At 38.6% G+C, this 15,996-nt stretch overlaps 1 long non-coding RNA gene across 3 annotated transcripts in view; it reads left to right on the forward strand.

The window, feature by feature from the left end:
- Window positions 1–413: 413 nt before the first annotated feature.
- Window positions 414–15,996, forward strand: part of LOC134482014 (uncharacterized) — a 103,763-nt gene continuing 88,180 nt past the window's right edge. For 2 of the 3 annotated variants that reach the window (XR_010058034.1, XR_010058033.1), the window contains exons 1-2: window positions 414–9,096; window positions 9,728–9,837. This is a non-coding gene — a long non-coding RNA (uncharacterized LOC134482014). Of the gene's footprint in view, window positions 9,838–15,996 lie in introns of all 3 variants that reach the window. The other variant, XR_010058035.1, reaches the window with a different exon arrangement.

Raw genomic sequence — 15,996 nt, forward strand, 5'->3', positions numbered from 1 at the left:
CGCATCATGAAAACATTTCTTCCTTTGCATTTAACAAGAAACCCAGTGTAATTTCATGCATAATTAGACCTTAAATGATGCCACTAAAGTACATAGGACAAAAAGTGAGCATAGGCACTTCTATTCCAGTGTTCTCATCCTTAAACTTTAAAATTAAACATTATAGAAAGTTAAAAATTAAAATAAATGAGAAGATATCAGTGGGTAGAGACACTGCTTTTGACCTATTGATTTCAAACCTATGAAATATGTAAAAAGTTTTACCATTGAAAATTGCAACTTAAATAATGTTTTATGTTTTAATTATGTCTAAATCGTTACTTAAAGACCTAGAAAGAAATTTTTTGAATAAATTTATAATGAATCATGTTATTAAAATTGCTAATTAGTTTTGCTTTTAGTTATATTGGTGATATTGTAGTACAACGTTCTTAAGCTTATGAAATATTTAGATTTCAATTATAAAGTAATTATTAAATATGCCTACCCTGAGAGATGTATGAGATATTTTTTCTTCATACATGTGTGAAGAATGAAGTTTCTTAGGGAGTTTTGAGTTCCCTGGCACTTTTTCCTTTCATCCATCCTTCCCTGCCACACTATTTTTATTTCATGACAGCTGTCATTTCTACTGTGAGGATTTTCTCAAAATACCTATGCACAGGATATCTTTCCAAACTAAATAATATCCTCCCAGACATGTTTACTTCTTGCCCTGAAGTCTGATATCTATACCTTTTTTACAGAAGAAATTTAAATTGGAGTCAGAAATAGGATTTCTCATTACAAAAATCTTAAAATAAGGATATTATCTTTGATTATACAGATCAGTCTTATATTATCACATAGATTTATAAACTAGCATGTGGGCACAGGGGAGACAATGACTTTCAAGAGGAAAGAAAGAAACAGAATTTTCTCTGGGGATCGCAGAAGGAGTTCCAACAACGTTTGGATTGTAGAACAATGAAATTAATTCTGAACCTCCTGTAACTGGAGCCGTAAAGCAGTAAGCTTTTGTAATTTATGTCACGAGCCTTCAGAATGGTTAGAGCAGAAACAGGGAATCAATACGATTCAATTTCAGTAACTAGAAAATTACTAATAGTTACATATGCAACCAGTGAATGCTTTCCTAAGCATGCTGATATAAGAGAACGGCACAACTCTGGCATTTGGGGATCTTCCTTCTGAACTACAGAGAAGTCTGTATTTGGATTCAAGGCTTCAGGTTTTGCTTTGCTTTGTTTTGATTTTGTTTATTTACTTATTTTTTCCTAGAACCATTGTCGACTTTTTAATTCTCTCCAGGTTTTTTTTTTTTGGATATTTCCATGGAAATACTCATACATACACATAATTATGTTTACAGTGAGCCAAGCAGATTGCGAAGGGCTGGTCAAAGATCAAAGATAGGAAAGACCATACTGACCGTACGGTAGGTCAGCATCATGTGCTGTTCTCCCCCCAGCGCTGAGTTCCCCGGCTAACAACTCAGACTCAAACTATATTTACAAATACCTAGGCCTTAGAGCAAGGCTTCTTCCCTGACTAGCTAATAATTTGAAATAACCCGTTTATATTAGTCTACATTCTGCCACATGGCTGGTTACCTGTACTCCTGTGCCCTCATATCCTTCCCAGTGACTTTGCTACTTTAATTATACGTGACGATGTAGATAGCTAATGGTCTGAGTAAATACAATTGTCCCTTTTTAAAGTTTCTATGGAGACTGTAAAATTGCCACTTATGCATGGAACGACTTGAGCTAAAAGGAAGCCACATGAAAACCATGTACTTCCCTCACCCCTTTTTATTTATTTTTTGTATGTGAGTACATAGCCACTGTTCTCAGACACAACAGGAGAGGGCATCAGATCCCATTGCAGATGGTTGCGAGCCACCAAGTGGTTGCTGCCAATTGAACTTCCAGGAACTCTGGAAGAGCCGTGAGTGTCCCTTTTACTGTAATTTTATTTTTGACTTTCCTATAGAATAAATCAAATTCTGTGCTTGAGTAAGCTAAGCAGCCACAGGAAAGGAGAACTGGTCACTTAATCAAAGGATCCAATGGAGAAGACTTTTCTTCTTGGTTTAATAGTTTAAGGTAATCATGGGAACAGAAACATTAGCTCTTCTTTGTACTCGTTTATTAAAATGTCGGACTTAGGAATTCTATCTACACACCACTTTAAAACAGGTTCTTAGGACTAGTCAAAGTATGAAAAATAAGTACCAGTGGAATACTCAGTCACAAATGAGACAACTGCATTGCCCTTTCCCCAAGGACCGAAGTAGGGAGAGGAGTGGAAAGATTGAGTCAGAGATTGGGGAAGACCTGAGTGAAAGCCGTACCTTCTGGGCTGCACAGGACCGCTGCACTGACAAACTCTTAGTAGGGAAAGCTAATTGTAGAGTTTCCTAATGAGCAGTGTGGCACATTCCTTTACAGTCTCAGCACCCATGTGACTTTGATGAATCTGAAATCTCAGAGAGAAGATTTGTTTCATAATAAGCTTTCAAAATCATTTACATAGCCACTGGTTTGTTTCTCCCATAAAGAGGAGCATGGAGATAGGTAAGGAGAAACCTGGGTGGGTAGTCCTTGCCTGGCATGCATGAGGCTCAATCCTAAAAACCCTCTGTTAGTTTCTACTTAATCTTTAATTAAAGTATTTTATTTAGTTACATAAAAACATACATAGTTGCCCCCTTCCTGACCCCCCTGCAAGAGTTCTTCACCCCATCTCCCTTCCCCTTTGCCTTTGAGATTCACCTACAATTCACCCCAAATAAACACCCACCCACCCCCACCTAACCCTCCTTCCAGCATCCCCCTTCTCTGAGGCATCTAGTCTCTACAGGATTAGGCACATATCCTGCCACTTAGGCCAGAAAAGGAAGTCCTTTGATATATTATGTGCTAGGCACACACCAGCGCAAGTATACTCTTTGGATGGTGGCTTAGGCTCTGGGAGCTCTGAAGGGTCCAGGTTAGGTGGTACTGTTGTTCTTAGGTGTTGCCATCCCTTCAGCTCCTTCACTCCTTCCCCTAACTCTGCCATAGGGGTTCCTGACCGCAGTAGAGTGGTTGACTATAAGTATCAGCATCTGTCTCAGTCAGATACTGGTAGAGTCACTCAGAAAACAGCCATGTTAGGCTCCTGTCCACAAGCACAGTGGTATGGATGGATCCCAAATTGTGATGCTCACTAGACGGCCCTACCTTCAGTCTCTGCTCCAGTTTTATCCCTGCATTTCCTTTAGACAGCAATAATTCTGGGTCAAATATTTTGGAGACAACCAGCCCCATCTTTTCAACGGAGGCCCTGTCTAACTACTACAGGTGGTCTCTTCAGGTTCCACTTCCCCACTGTTAAGCATTTCAGCTAATGTCATGCCAATGAGTCCAGGGATCCTCTGGCATCCCAGGTCTCAAGGATGTTCTAGATGTTCTCTCTGCCCCTCCAGCCCCCGCCCAGATCCTGCAGCTGCATATTGCCATTCATTCTCCTGGTCCTCTGGCCTTTGCTCTGGTCTATCCCTACATCTGACTCTGCTCCCTCTCCCTCCTCCCTCACATGTTCCTACATCCCTCTGTCTCCCATGATTATTATGTTTTTTCTTTTCCATACTGAAATCCCCTATTCCAACCCCGCTTCCCTGGCTTCTATAAAGGTGGTCCCCCACCCTCCAACTTCCTCCTGCCTCCTTGCCCTGGCATTTCCCTACACAGAGGCATCAAGTCTTCATAGGATCAAGGGCCCCTCTTCTCATCGATGCCCTATAAGGCCACCTCTGCAACATATGTGGGTCCCTCCATGTGTACTCCTTGGTTGGTGGTTTAGTCCCTGGGAGCTCTGAGGGACAGGGTCTGTTTGGTTGATATTGTTGTTCTTCCTATGGGGCTGTAAACCCCTGGAGCTCCTTCATTCCTTTCTATAACTCCTCCATGCAAGTCCTATTCTCAGTCTACTGTTTGGCTGCTAGCATCAGACTCTGTATTTGCCAGGCTCTGGCAGAGCCTCACAGGAGAAAGCTGTATCAGGCTCCTGATAGCATGTACTTCTTGGCATACACAATAGTGTCTGGGTTTGGTGACTGTATATGGGATGGATTACCAGGTAGGTCAGTCTCTTTCCTTCAGTCTATGCTCCATACTTTGTCTTTGTATTTCCTGCTATGAGTATTTTGTTGCTCCCTCTAAGAAGGACTGAAGCCTCCACACATTGGTCTTCCTTCTTGAGCTTCATGTAGTCTGTAAGTTGTATCTTGGGTATTCCAAGCTTTTGGAGTAGTGTCTATCTATCAATGAGTACATACCATGTGTGTTCTTTTGTGACTTCGTAACCTCATTCAGGATATTTTCTAGTTCCATTCATTTGTCTGAGAATTTCATTAAGTCATTGTTTTTAATATCTCCATTATGTAGATGTACCACATTTTCTTTATTCATTCCTCTGTTGAAGGACATCTGGGCTCTTTCCAGCTTCTGGCTATTATAAATAAGGTTTCTATGAACATAGTGGAAAATGTGTCATAGTTATATTTTGGAGCATCTTTTGGATTTATGCCCAGGAGACATATAGCTGGGTCCTCAGGTAGTGGAAAGTCCAATTTTCTGAGGAACTTCCAGACTGATTTCCAGAATGGTTGTATCAACTTGCAATCCGACCAACAATGGAAGAGAGTCCCTCTTTCTCCATATCCTCCTATCTGTTGTCACCTGAGTTTTTGATCTTAGCCATTCAAACTGAGGTATGAGGTGGAATCTCAGGGTTGTTTTCATTTGCAATTCCCTGATGACTAAGTATGTTGAACATTTCTACAGGTGCTTCTGGGCCATTTGATATTCCTCAGGCGAGAATTCTTCCTTTAGCTCTGTACCCCATTTTTAATAAGGTTATTTGATACGCTGGAATCTAACTTCTTGAGTTCTTCGTTTATATTAGCTATTAGCCCTCTATTGTGTGTAGAAATGGTAAAGATCTTTCCCCAATCTTTTGGTTGACATTTTGTTCTAATAACAGTGTACTTCATCTTACCAAAGCTTCGAAATTTTAGGAGGTCTCATTTGTCAATTTTTGACCGTGGAGCATAAGCCATTGATGTTCTGTTGAGGAAATTTTCCCTGTACCCATGTGTTCGAAGCTCTTCCCCCATTTTCTCTTCTATTAGTTTGAATGTACCTGGTTTTATGTGGAAGTTCTTAATCCACTTGGACTTGAGCTTTGTACATGATAATAAGAATGGATCGATTTGCATTCAACATTGTGACCTCCAGTTGAGCCAGCAGCATTTATTAAAAATAAAGTCTTTTTTCAGTAGATGGTTTTAGCTCCTTTACCAAAGATCATGTGACCATCAGTGTTTGGGTTCATTTTTGGATCTTCAATTCTATTCCATTGATCTACCTGCCTGTCTCTGTACCAATACCATATAGCTTTAATCATCCCTGACCTGGTCAGGGATGGTGTTTCCCCAGAAGTTCTTTTATTTTTGAGGATAGTTTTTGCTATGTTGGGTTTTTTGTTATTCCAAATGAATTTGGAAATTGTCCTTTCTAAGTCTATGAAGAATTGAGCTGGAATTTTGATGGGGATTGCATTGAATCTGTAAATTGTTTTCTGTAAGATGGCCATTTTTCTATATTAATCCTGCCAATCCATGAGCATAGGAGGTCTTTTCATCTTCTGAGATCTTCAATTTCTTTCCTCAGAGATTTGTCATACAGACTTTTCACTTGCTTGGTTAGACTCACACCATGGCATTTTATATTATTTATGACTATTTTGAAGGACGTCAGTTCCATAATTTCATTTTCAGCCTGTTTATCCTTTGATTAGAGGAAGACTACTGATTTATTTGAGCTAATTTTATATCCAGCCACTTTGCTAAGGTTGTTTATCAGGCTTAGTAGTTCTCTGGTGAAACTTTTTCGGTCACTTAAGTATACTATCATATCATTTTCAAATAGTGATATTTTGACTTCTTCCTTTCCAATTTGTATCCCTTTGACCTCCTTTTATTGTCTGATTGCTTTTGCTAGGATTTTGACTACTATTTTGAATAAATAAAGAGAGTGGGCAGCCTTGTCTAATCCCTGATTTTAGTGGGATTGCTTCAAGTTTCTCTCCATTTAGTTTGATGCTGGCTACTGGTTTCCTATATATTGTTTTTAGTATGTTTATATATGGGCCTTGAATTCCTGATTTTTCCAAAACTTTTAACATGAAGGGGTGTTGAATTTTGTCAAATGTTTTCTCAGCATTTGAAGTTGATAGAAGATCTTTCTGACGTGTTCTTGGATACACCTTGTGCAAATTTTATTGTGTATTTTTGCATCGGTATTCATAAGGAAGTTCTGAAGTTCTTTTTTAGGGGGGCTTTGGGTGGTTTACATCTGAGCACAATTGTGTTTTCATAGTGTGAATTGGGTACTGTTCCTTCTGTTTCTGTTTTGTGGAATAGTTTGAAGAGTACTGGCATTAGGATTTCTTTGAAAGTCTGATAGAATTTGCACTAAACCTAATTAGTCCTTGGCTTTTTTATGGTTGGGAGACTTTTAATTACTTCTTCTGCTTCTTTAGGGGTTGTGGGGCTGGTTAGATTGTTTATCTGATCCTGATTTAATTTTGATACCTGGTATCTGTCTAGAAAATTGTTTCCTCCAGATTTTCCAAGTTTTTGTTTGTTTGTTTTTTGAGTATAAGCTTTTGTAGTAGGAGCTGATGATTTTTTTAATTTCCTCAGTTTCTTTTTTTATGTCTCCTTTTTAATTTCTGATTTTGTTAATTTGAATACTGTCTCTGTGCCCTCTGATTAGTCTGGCTAATGGTTTATGTATCATACTTCATGTTGCTTTTGTGAAAGTAACAACCTCTGGTTTTGTTGATTCTTTGTATAGGTTTTTGTTGCTGTTGTTGTTGTTGTTGTTGTTGTTGTTGTTGTTGTTGTTTCTACTTGGTTAATTTCAGCCCAGAGTGGGATTATTTACTACCATCTACTCTTCTTGGGTGTATTTGCTTCTTTTTGTTCTAAAACTTTCAGTTTCACCGTCAAGCTGCTAGTGTATGCTCTCCTGTTTCTTTTTGGAGGCACTCAAAGCTATGAGTTTTCCTCTTGGCACTTCTTTCTTTGTGTCAGATAAATATGTGTATGTTGTGCTGTCATTTTCATTAAATTCTAAAAAGTCTTTATTTTTTCTGTATGATATCTTCCCTTGATCTTCTGGCTTTCATAGTCTCTGGTGAGAAGTCTGTAGTATAATTCTGATCGGTCTGCTTTTATATGTTACTTTAACTTTGTCCTTTCATGCTTTTAACATTCTTACTTTGTTTTGTGCATTTGATGATTAGGCTAGTATATGACAGGAGAAATATTCTTTCTGGTTCAATCTATTTGTGGTTCTATAGGTTTCTTGTGTGTTCATGTGCATCTCTTTTTTTAGGTTAGCAAAGTTTTCTTCCATAATTTGGTTGAAAACAATAATAATTTGGGAATCTTCATTTCATTCTGTACCTATTATCCTTAGGTTTGTTCTTCGTATTGTGTTCTGGATTTCTTGGATGCTTTGGGCTAGGAGCTTTTTGCCTTTTGCATTTTCTTTGACTGTTGTGTCAATATTTTCTATGGTATATTCTGCCCCTGGGATTCTCCATTCTATCTCTCGTATTCTGTTGGTAATGCTTGTGTCTATGTCTCCTAATATCATTCCTAGGTTTTCTATCTCCAGGGTTGTCTCCCTTTGTAATTTCTTTATTGTTTCAATTTTTATTTTTAGACCCTTGATTGTTTTGTTCAATTCCTTCACCTGTTCATATATGTTTTCCTGGAATTCTTTGAGGGAATTTTTTGTGTTTCCTCTTTAAGGACTTCTACCTGTTTACCTCTATTGTCCTGTATTTCTTTAAGGGAGTTAATTATTCATGTCCTTCCTAAAGTCCTCTATCATTGTCACGAGATGTGATTTTTAAATCTGAATCTTGCTTTTCCGATGTTACAGGTTATCCCAACTTGTTATAGTGGGGGAACTGGGTTCTGATAATGCCAAGTGGCCTTGTTTATCTCTAGTGCTACCTGCCATTGTTGTCTTTACTGGACCCTGTTCCTCCTGTAATCCTGGATGTGTCGGAACTCCTCAGAGTCCAGTTGTTTTTGTGTTCCTGTGATTCTAGGATCCCATGATCCTGACTGAGATCCTGGGTGTGTCACAGCTCCTGGGAGTCAAGCTGCCTCTGAGATCCTGAAATCCTGGTGTAACCAAGCTCCTGAGATCCTGTTGTGTCAGAGCTCCTGAGAGTCAAGCTTTTTCAGGGTGTAACAGGAGGGGTGGGGAGCCAGAACCCTGCATTTGCTCTGGGCACTGGTTCAGACTGCAAGGCGCAGTGAGTGTTCTGAAAAACCGAGCCATCTCTAGAGCCCTGTGTAGCTTAGGCTGGCCTCAAATTCATAATCCTCCTGCCTCTGCCTCCTTTACCAAGTCATACTGGTGTGTGTCACCACAATCACCCAGGTTTTCTTTATTCCCACATAACTTTATATTCAATCAAATATGTTTTATAAATATATAAATTCTGTCTGATTTTTGACACATAATATAGCACACTACAAAGGCCTCCAGAAAAATATCCAAGCCATCCTTGCTTATTGTATCAATATGTGTTCCCTTTTTCCAATAAAACTATAGAGTCACTAAATAAATACTGGGGATTAAAACAGCTCCTTTTTAGATCTTTGGTAAATCTCAATTTATTTCTACCACTGTTAAATTTGCAACAATAATTATATTACTATTTGTTAAATGTTGCATGATAAAGAGCTATCATTCTCAAGGTTTACTTTTCAGTAGTTTTCATAATTTTCTCTCTTTTTGCTCCCAAAAATATTATGTTAGTAATTTCTCTATAATATACATAAAGCATAAAGACATTAGAGTTCAGAAAATATAATTATCCAAAATGTTACCCAGACAGATAATTTAAAAATGACTCTTAATTTTACATACATATGTGCAAAGCCATTTACTCTTTTTTTTTTCCCCCGGTTCTTTTTTTCAGAGCTGGGGACCGAACCCAGGGCCTTGCGCTTCCTAGGTAAGGGCTCTACCACTGAGCTAAATCCCCAGCCCCGCCATTTACTCTTAATTGACAACATTTACCCTCTTCTGCTTCTTGGATGCTAAGAGTTTAACAGTTTTGCTCTGTCATGACTTTCCTGCTTTGAAAGACTAGCATTTTAAAGTAGGTGTAAATAGCTTTAAAATATTTTGAATTATATTAATGACTGACTAGCCTTCAGATTACATAGGTATTCCTTTTTATTTCTTCTACCTTTCTTTGACTAAAGTAATAAGTAATCTTCTTTCTGGCTTACATTGCATTTGTCAGGGTACTTTATTACAGCATCAGGAAAAACAAAAAACAAAACAAACAGAAACAGCAAAAGGAAGCACAAAACTATAACACAATTCACTTGCGTGGACTTCAGTGCAGCTGTTGATCTGCTAGTATCAGTTTGAAGCTGATACTACATGTTATGCATTTTATTGTCGACTTTTGAAAACCTCTTTGCCTACTTTTTAAATCATGCATTATCACAGACTAGCATGACAGATGAAAAGAAATACAAAATACAGTCATTTTCTCAGACATCAGAGAAATAGACCAATATGCTACTCTGCTTAGTAGAAATGACCTTTTCTACGTATGTTACTATTTTCTTCAGGTACTCAAGAGAAATGGATCAGTATCATTCTCTGCTATACAGCAAACCCTGCTGATAAACCTGAAGTATAAGACCTCTGTAAACTGCCCTAAAGAAGATATGACTTTAAGGTACAGAAGTCTGTCGTATGTTTCTAGAATCTAAAATTACTTGGATAGAGCATGCTAATACATTTTCATATTTGTGACAATAATTTCCATATTAAAAGAATAGAGTAAGCGCTCTCTGGTAACCCACTACTTGAATCCAATGCTGAGGCATTAAGTCTTCCATGAGTTGAAAGCAACCCTGATCTACATTACTAGTTTCAGACATCCAGGGATAGGACAGCATAGTGGGATTGGCAAGGCCTCAAGTGGGGAAATTGAAACAACAATGCAGCCACAAAACCTTGGACATCTCAGTTTGCCCTGCCTACAGAGTATTTTGGGATATAAGCCTATCTGAATTATCAACAAAGAGACCAAAGAGACATCATTCAGCAACAGGCGAGGCGAGCACGATGCAGAGCACCACAGGCAAACATGAGGTGAAGCTCCGCATGCCTGACCTGTAGAGGATAGGGAGGGAGGATTGGAGGAACCAGCAAGGCTCCATATGTTTACAAGGGTAACAGAATGGAAGCAACGGATGTGTGTGTTTGCTGATAAACAACTCCAGCAAAGTGGCTTGATATAAAATTAACTCAAAAACATTAGTAGCCTTCCTTTATATAAATGGTAAAATGACTGAGAAAGAAAATAGGGAAACAACACCCTTCTCAATAATCGCAAATAATATAAAATATCTCGGTGTGACTAACTAAACAAGTGAAAGATCTCTATGAGAAGAACTTCAAATTTCTGAAGAAAGAAATCAAAGATCTCAGAAGGTGAAAAGATCTCCATGCCCGTGGATTGGCAGCATTAACATAATGAAAGTCTTACCTAAGGCAATCTACAGATTCAATGCAATCAAAATTTCAACACAATTATTTATAGACATGGAAAGAACAATTCTCAAATCCATATGGAAAAAAAAAACAGGATAGCAAAACAGTCCTCAACAATAAAAGAACTTCTGGGAGAATCATCATCCATGACTGCAAGCAGTATTACAGAGCAAGAGTGAAAAAAACTGTATGTTATTAGTACAGAGTCCAACAAGTGGATCAATGGAATAGAATTGACCAATATAAAAACCCATATACCATATATGTATACCATATATACCATACACACTTGATCTTTAAAAAAAACTAAAGCCATACAGTGGAAAAAAGAAAGCACTTTCAACAAATGGTGCAGAATAACTGGTGACCTACATATAGAAAAATCCAAATTGACCCATATTTACCTTCTAGTACAAAGCTCAAGTCTAAGTGAATCAAGAATCACAACAGAAAACCAGATACACTGAATCTAACAGAAGAGAAAGTTGGAAAGAGCTTCGAAATCATTGACACAGAGGAAATTTTCCTGAACCAGTAGCTCAGGCTTTAAGATCAACAAATAACAAATGGGACCTCATAAAACTGAAAAGTTTCTGTAAGCCAAAGGACATTGTCAATGGCAAAATGGCCACCTAAAAATTGGGTTAACAGACATAAACAGAGAATTTTCAACAGAGGAAATTTGAGTGGCTGAGAAACTTAAAGTAATGCTCCTTAGTTATCAAGGAAATGGAAATCAAACAACCCTGAGATTCCACCTCACAGCAGTCAGAATGGCTAAGATAAAAAACTCAAGTGACAGCAGATGTTGGCAAGGATATGGAGAAAGAGGAACACTCCATTGTTGGTAGGATTGTAAGCTGGTACAATACTCTGGAAATCAATCTGGCAGTTCCTCAGAAAATTGGAAATAGCTCTACCTAATGATCCAGCTATATCATTCCTGGGAATATACCTAAGGTGCTCTACCACACCACAAGGACACATGCTCCCCTATGTTAATAGCACCCTTACTTTTAATAGCCAGAAGCTGGAAACAACCAAAGAATAGATACAGAAAATGCTCTTCATTTATACAATGGAATGCTATGCAACCATTACACAGGAGGACATCATTAATTCTGTACGCAAATGGATGGAACTGGAAAATATCATCCTGATTGAGGTAACCTAGATACAAAAGGACATACATGGTATATACTTTCTGATTAGATATTAGGCAAAAATCTCAGACACCCATTATAAAACTCACAGACCATAGGAAGTTTAACATGATGGAAGGCCCAAGTGTGGATATCAGAAACCCACCTAGAAAGGAAACAAAAGAGTCATGGGAGGCAAAGGCAGGGGACTGGGTGGGAGAGGAGAGGTGGGAGGGAAAAGGAAGGGGCAGGATCAAGTTTGGGAACAGGCAGGAGGGATGCCTAGAGGTCCATGACAATGAATTGAAATGTACAGTACTGGGTGTTAGAGGGCATGAGGAAACTCTAGAAGTCCCAGAGATCTGGGATGGGAGAGGCTGCCAGGACTCAATTCAGATGACCTTAGTGGAAATACCCATCAGTGGGAGATAGAACCTGAAGAGACCATTTCCAGTAAATAGACATGGCCCCCAGTTGAGGCAGGGGACCACTCATCCATCTTCAAAATTTTTGACCCAGAATTGTTACTGTCTAAAGGAAATGCAGGGACAAAAATGGAGCAGAGACTGAAAGAAAAGCCACCCAGTGACCAGTCCAACTTGGGATTCATCCTATGCATGCACACCACATACTGACACTATTGCTGATGCTATATTTTGCGTGCAGACAGGAGCCTGGCATGGCTGTCCTCTGAGGGGCTCTATGAGCTACTGACTGAGACAGATGGAAATACTTACAGCCAACTATTGGATTGAGGTCCAAGACCTTATGGAAGAGTGAGAGGAAGGACTGGAGAAGTTGAAGGAGATTACAACGCTATAGGAAGGTCAATAGTGTCAGCTAACCTGGAACCCTCAGAGCTCCCAGAGACTAAGCAAAAAACACAAGGAAGCATACAAGGGCTGGCTTGTGGCCCTGGTCACAGATGTAGCAGAGGACTGGCCTCAGTGGAAAAGAATGCCCTTTATCCTTGGAAACTTAATGCCCCAGGGAAGAGAGATTCTGGTGGGAGTGAGGTGAGAGTTTGTGGGCAGGTGGGGAAGCACCCTCTCAGAGGTCAGGGGGACAGGATAAAGAATTCAGGGAGGAGGGACCAGGAAGGAGGTTGTTTAGAATGGAAATAAATAAAATATTTTAATAAAACAAATATTGCACCATATATGGAGGAGGCTAACGAAGGGAGAAAAGCAAATTCTCTTGAATACATGGAAATACCATGCTAACAAAAGGAATAATTTAAAATATGAATTTTTTTCTTAAAGGGGATAATGTATAATATTAGATTTTTAAAACCAATGCAAGCAATTAAATTAAAAATACTTTTAAAAAAGAATGGAAACTAAAGAAGGGAAGAACATTATTAAGAAATATGAGACAATTACCATTTAGAGCCTAATTACCAAACACATTCTTCTACCTCATCCTGAGTGTTTGGCATTTTGTGATACTTTGCTGGAAAATAATTGAATGCAATAAGAGAGGTTTAGTTTCAAATGACACTAGGCAAAAAAAAATTGGCTCAAAACATATTAGTATTTTTTTGTCATCTAAGAAGGACTCTAGGGGCTAATTTATAATGTCAGAAAATCGCTCAGAAATTTTAGTTCTCACTGTCATATGTTCCTGCCATTCTTAGCATTTTGTTTTTTTTTTAAGTGAGTGATTGTAGTTTTGTGGTTTTAAAATTACCCATTAGCTTTAGGTACTTTGTCTAAAAATGAGGTTAAAAAATGGTGTACGCATCAGTGCCAACATTACGTACATGAAAGGGGAGAAAGGAAACAAAGAGTGGGAAGTATTTTTTTATTTCACAGGATAAAGAATTTCCCAGCACTCCATTCTATTAAGTGCAGGGCAGTCTATGTTAGGATGGGTGGGAATCTGTAAAGTGTCTATGACACGAGGGTCAAAGGTTTAGTCTTTGTTTTGTTGTTTTGTTCACTCCTTTGGGGATGTCCTTGAAAAGAAATTGTGAAACTATAGTTTCAGTCTCCCCCTTTTAGTCTTCAGAAACACAAAGGGTCATGTTTTCTCTGCTAAAAGGTCAAGACCACAGCACACTGCCTTGTGACAGGCTCCAACAATGGGAACAACTAAGCATAGAGTGAAGCCAGGAGCCAATGCAAACTTGTCGGACTATTTCTTTGCTCAAGATACTTTGTTACGGTAATGGAAAACTAAGTAACCCAAGCCTCTACAGCATGGATATATATTATCATAACTATTCCAAGGAAAATTTAAAATAATCCTCAAGCACTTGTAGAAACTAGATAGTGGCACAAAGTTGTTTCCTTACTAAAATGAAGAATGTTTACCGAAAGATGATAGCACTGGTAGGCGGAGAGGGGGTCACTGGGCTCTGTGAAGAAGATAGAGGGAAGAAACAAACACTTTGAGTTTTAAACCAGTATTTTGGATTCAAGTTTGCCAACTTGAAAACCTTGAGACATCTTGTAAGAGGCAGCTTCTTCAATAAAGAAAACACTTTAATCCTATTTCCGTCTAGGTAACACTGGGAGGCATTTTGTTACAAATTGATGTGGTATGGCCCAGCAAACTGGAGGTGGCCGTAACCCCCGTGAAAGAAAATTGGGCAAGCCCTAGTAACCACACCGAGAAGCAACCTTTTTAATAACCTCCTCTTCAGTTTCTGCCTCCAGATTCCTGCCTTAGTTCCTTCCCCAACCTGCCTATGTAACACAGGACAACCATCTGCAGAAGTAAACCCTCGCCTCCCCTCACTGCTTCACTCGTGGTCTTTTATCACAGCAATACAAAGTGATTCTAAAACACAGAAAATTATCTGCTAGTATCAACAAGACCCTAGGAACTTAATGTCTCATATCATCAGAGACCATTAAGGGATAGGGATTTAGGGAAATACTTAGAAAGTGCATGCACGATTAAAAATCAGAAAACAACAAATCTATTCTGGGATGTTGAATGCCATATCTTTAGTGACATCACTTAAGATCACAGCCAGGAAGTGGCAACACTTACAGAGAGCTGGTCTTCCAATCTCCTAAGAAATTTTATTTTACTATAATTATAACTTCAGTTATTGGCATTCATCATTTTCAAGATCTTATGTTCACACACACACACACACACACACACACACACACACACACACACACACCACAATTATCCCGAGGTCTTTTAAATATCTTATTTGTTTTTCTTTCCTAATATCTACAGTTCAGTTCTGTTATCACTTAACGCACAATAGTAATCTCGTTCTGTAATGTCGCTGGGCTGGATATATTTGTTTGTTTCTCAACTTGAAATGACCTGGAGTTATTTGGGAGGAAGAACCTCAGTTGGGATGATGTCTCCGTCTGTGTTTACTGTAGATAAGACTAAATGGAGTCCTCTTGAATTAATTGTTAATGCATATAGGACCGTTCCTGGTTCGGTACCATGCCTGGCAAGTGAATGTAGGCTAAGAAAGCCATGAGCAGAGAGCCAGTAAGCAATTTTCCTCCATGGCTTCTACTTTAGTTACTGCTTCCAGGTTACTGTCTTGAGTTCTGTCGCTGACTTTCTTTGATGGCAGATTATTGTGATGAGCATTTGTTCATGGTGTCATCACAGCGATAGGAAACTAATTGATGCAATGACTTTTCAGGTAGCATCGCTTTCCTCTTCAGTTTTGTCTCAATTTTTTTAATCCTATTATTTGATTACTATTAATCAATTGAGATATATATGCATGAGTGTAAGTGTGTGCATTTGTGTGTGTGTGCGCGCGCGCGTGCGCACGTGTACTACTGAGTCTAGCATTTCTTTTTTTCTTTTTTCTTTTTTCTTTTTTTTTCTTTTTTTTTGCTTGTGAAGTCATATGTTTAAGGATGAGTTAAGGATCAATTTTGAACTGAATAACTTTTCAAAGAGCACATCCTTCAAGGAAACTAATTCTCCCCTCTCAGATTCAGTTGCCTTTAGCTCTTTATTGGGGCCTTTCTAGATTTCCCTGATCTATGCTCGCACGTGAATTGGTTTGTTTTCACTACACAGGTCTTATGTGGTAGCCATATTGTTCCTATTTTATGGGGACAGCCTCTTTGGCATCTCTAGAAGACACTAGCAGATGGGATCCTGGTATTTCAGTTCATAATCTTTTTAATGACTATTTTTCAGTCTTCCTAGAGCTTTATGTGTAGGGATTTTATGACAGATGAATCTATTGGTGCTGA

Source organism: Rattus norvegicus, chromosome 15 (genome assembly GCF_036323735.1).
Source record: "Rattus norvegicus strain BN/NHsdMcwi chromosome 15, GRCr8, whole genome shotgun sequence".
Taxonomy (NCBI): Eukaryota; Metazoa; Chordata; class Mammalia; order Rodentia; family Muridae; genus Rattus; species Rattus norvegicus.